Source organism: Charadrius vociferus, unplaced genomic scaffold, assembly GCF_000708025.1.
Source record: "Charadrius vociferus isolate BGI_N301 unplaced genomic scaffold, ASM70802v2 scaffold375, whole genome shotgun sequence".
In the NCBI taxonomy this organism is placed as follows: domain Eukaryota; kingdom Metazoa; phylum Chordata; class Aves; order Charadriiformes; family Charadriidae; genus Charadrius; species Charadrius vociferus.
The window spans coordinates 778,957-779,725 of NW_009648440.1; the positions used below are offsets into that span (position 1 = coordinate 778,957).

The 769-nt window shown below is 57.1% G+C and overlaps 1 protein-coding gene across 1 annotated transcript in view; it reads right to left on the bottom strand.

The window, feature by feature from the left end:
* Positions 1-769, bottom strand: part of NRN1 (neuritin 1) — an 8,096-nt gene that overhangs the window by 5,085 nt on the left and 2,242 nt on the right. The gene's annotated exons all lie outside the window — the stretch shown is intronic.

Genomic DNA, 769 nt, shown 5'->3' on the forward strand with positions numbered 1-769 from the left:
GTCCCCTCCCGATCCGTCTTCCCAGGACACGGCTGCGGCATGTGTGTGTTTCCTTGCCGGGCACCAATTACAAGCTAAATGGCTGACTCCAAAAGAGAATGTTTCAACCCAGATCCCCCTCTTGCCGTTTGATTCATCGCCAACATGACTTGGTGGCCACTCCCCTCTACACACACACCAGCACCAGCCGTCACATCAAAACCCCAGCAGGCTACAGACATTGGCTACGGTAGGAAAAAAAGCCAGGCAAACAAATAGAGAAGAACTGAGGACCATCCCGAGGGTAAAACCATGTCCTATAAAACCCGCGCCATCCCACTCCGGCAGCTACAGGGGGAGAGGGGAGGGGAAATTGCTGCGAATTTCCCCCAAAACGTGACGGGCTGCACTGAAAATACAGGGTCAGAAGTGGAGCCCTGCCCCGGGCCGGGGAGGGAGGGTGGCAGAGGGTCAGGTTTGGGACCAGCGGTGCTCAGAGCATCTCTCCTCTCCGAGGGGCGGCCTGGCCTTGTCTGCCCGCGCCGCTCCCTCCGCTCAGGGTTATCCCCGCTCCAAAGACTCCCCAGATCCCACCAACAACAACAACAACAAAAAAAGCGAAAGCGGAGAGACGAGGGTCCTGCCCAGCCACACGACAGCGGGGTTTCTCTTGAACTAGGTCTCTTATGCTTTGCCGTGGCCCCGACCTTCTCCCCTCCCCGTCCTTCAAAGACAAAAGTGTCAGCAATTTGCAATGCAGTAGGACCGCAGGAGCCATCCATAACGGATC